This window comes from Bison bison, unplaced genomic scaffold (assembly GCF_000754665.1).
Source record: "Bison bison bison isolate TAMUID 2011002044 unplaced genomic scaffold, Bison_UMD1.0 scf7180017864472, whole genome shotgun sequence".
NCBI classification, from domain to species: domain Eukaryota; kingdom Metazoa; phylum Chordata; class Mammalia; order Artiodactyla; family Bovidae; genus Bison; species Bison bison.
Genome location: NW_011495033.1, coordinates 8,206,853 through 8,209,577, shown reverse-complemented (window position 1 = coordinate 8,209,577; position 2,725 = coordinate 8,206,853).

The following is a 2,725-nucleotide window of genomic DNA, read 5'->3' as shown; positions in this document are numbered from 1 at the left end:
ATCCCAAAGAAAGGCAATGCCAAAGAATGCTCAAACTACCACACAATTGCACTCATCTCACACGCTAGTAAACTAATGCTCAAAATTCTCCAAGCCAGGCTTCAGCAATTCGTGAACTATGAACTTCCAGATGTTCAAACTGGTTTTAGAAAAGGCAGAGGAATCAGAGATCAAATTGCCAACATCCGTTGGATCATGGAAAAAGCAAGAGAGTTGCAGAAAAACATCTATTTCTGCTTTATTGACTATGCCAAAGCCGTTGACTGTGTGGATCACAATAAACTGTGGAAAATTTTGAAAGAGATGGGAATACCAGATCACTTGACCTGCTTCTTGAGAAATCTATATACAGGTCAGGAAGCAACAGTTAGAACTGGACATGGAACAACAGACTGGTTCCAAATAGGAAAAGGAGTATGTCAAGGCTGTATATTGTCACCCTGCTTATTTAACTTATATGCAGAGCATATCATGAGAAACGCTGGGCTGGAAGAAGCACAACCTGGAATCAAGATTGCCGGGAGAAATATCAATTAACCTCAGATATGCAGATGACACCACCCTTATGGTAGAAAATGAAGAGGAACTAAAAAGTCTCTTGATGAAAGTGAAAGAGGAGAGTGAAAAAGTTGGCTTAAAGCTCAACATTCAGAAAACTAAGATCATGGCATTGGGTCCCATCACTTCATGGGAAATAGGTGGGGAAACAGTGGAAACAGTGTCAGACTTTATTTTGGGGGGGGGGCTCCAAAATCACTGCAGATAGTGATTGCAGCGATGAAATTAAAAGACTCTTACTCCTTGGAAGGAAAGTTATGCCCAACCTATATAGCATATTCAAAAGCAGAGACATTACTTTGCCAACAAAGGTCCATCTAGTCAAGGCTATGGTTTTTCCAGTGGTCACGTATGGATGTGAGAGTTGGACTGTGAAGAAGGCTGAGAGCCGAAGAATTGATGCTTTTGAACTGTGGTGTTGGAGAAGACTCTTGAGAGTCCCTTGGACTGCAAGGAGATCCAACCAATCCATTCTAAAGGTGATCAGTCCTGGGTGTTCTTTGGAAGGAATGATGCTAAAGCTGAAACTCTAATACTTTGGCCACCTCACGCAAAGAGTTGACTCATTGGAAAAGACTGATGCTGGGAGGGATTGGGGGCAGGAGGAGAAGTGGACGACAGAGGATGAGATGGTTGGATGGCATCACTGACTCAATGGACGTGAGTTTGAGCGAACTCCGGAAGTTGGTGATGGACAGGGAGGCCTGGCGTGCTGCGATTCATGGGATCGCAAAGAGTCGGATGTGACTGAGCAACTGAACTGAACTGAACTGAACTGGGCTATTCCCAGCCAGGAGTCTATGTACAGGAACTGGTTGGGGTGTCTGGGCTTTCCAGTAACTATAGCATAGACTGCGTTTTTGAGATTTAAGTCCATAGTTAAGTTCCCTCTGGTGGCCAGCCAACTTCCATTGAAGGCCATTCAACTTCACAAAGGGTATGGAGCTGGCCGGGCGTCATTTTCCTCCCATAGTCTCCAGTGAATCCTTTCTTAAAATTCTTAATCATATTCTCCAATACAGCGGTCTTAGATCCACTTCCTCCCATTTTCTTACCTCTGGATTCCCACGTCCCAGGGCCTTCCCAAGAAGCCAATCTACCTGTTTCCACTGGCAGGGATGTTGATGGGTCACACAGCAGATGGGTACCTCCTGGGGGAGGGCAGAATACGAGCACGCGGAAATCTATATCCTCTTTCTAAAACCCTGTGGCGACAGCTCGGCACGTTCCCTAAGACAGCGTGGACACATCTCCTAACTGGCTTTCTTAAACCCTAAGTTCCCTTTCTTTATCCCTGGCAGGGCCGTCGACCTGAGTGCTGAGCAGCTATTGTCGCCAACCTAAACCAGTTTCCTATGCGTCTCCCTTCTGGTCCCTCCCAGGGCGGTGATCAGGCCCCCTCTTCCACCCTACCAGGGGGGCTCCTCCCCACCTGAGCACTCAGTTCCCTTGCTGCTATTCACTATCGGCCAAAGCGAAGAAACCGGGGGTTGAGAGGCCGAATTCTTCCAGAGGGGCTAGGTGCCTTCCCCCCTCTAGGAGATTCAAGCTACAAAACCGCAGGGTGGCCTCAGATGAGACCTGTCTCCTCAAAGTGAGGAGTCTCCCAGCCAACGCATCAAATGTTGTAGCCACACGTTCCGGGAAACAAACTCACTCAGAAGGACAATGCAGATAATGGAGTGCAGTTTATTACACCGCTGGGCCCAACGCAGAGTCTCCTGTTAGCCAAGGACCCTGACCAGCATTTGTAAAAATCTTTTATACCTCATGTGTACGTGTCCAAACCCACCACCCCAATTTCCTTGAGACTTACATAAAACAAAGGAAGGGTAAATACAGTCACAATAACCCCATTATTCAAGTGTTATCAAGTGTTCGGTGTTCAAACAGTTAATAATCAATAAGCCTGAGGTTACACTCCGATAGATACAGAAAGAATTTATGACCTGTCCGGAGGCAGGGGTGATTAGAGTATGTTTTCTCTCAGGCGATGAGTAACCTGGATGTGATCTTCAAGATTCCCCTGTCCAGAGGGGTTCTTATCCTTCTATTGTCATTTCCATAGGCACTAAGCACAGAGTCCAGAGTCCGTTGGAGAGGTGGCTGAGCAGGATCAGCATGAACAGGCCTAAGATGGGGCCCAGGCCCTATGAATTCCTTCTTC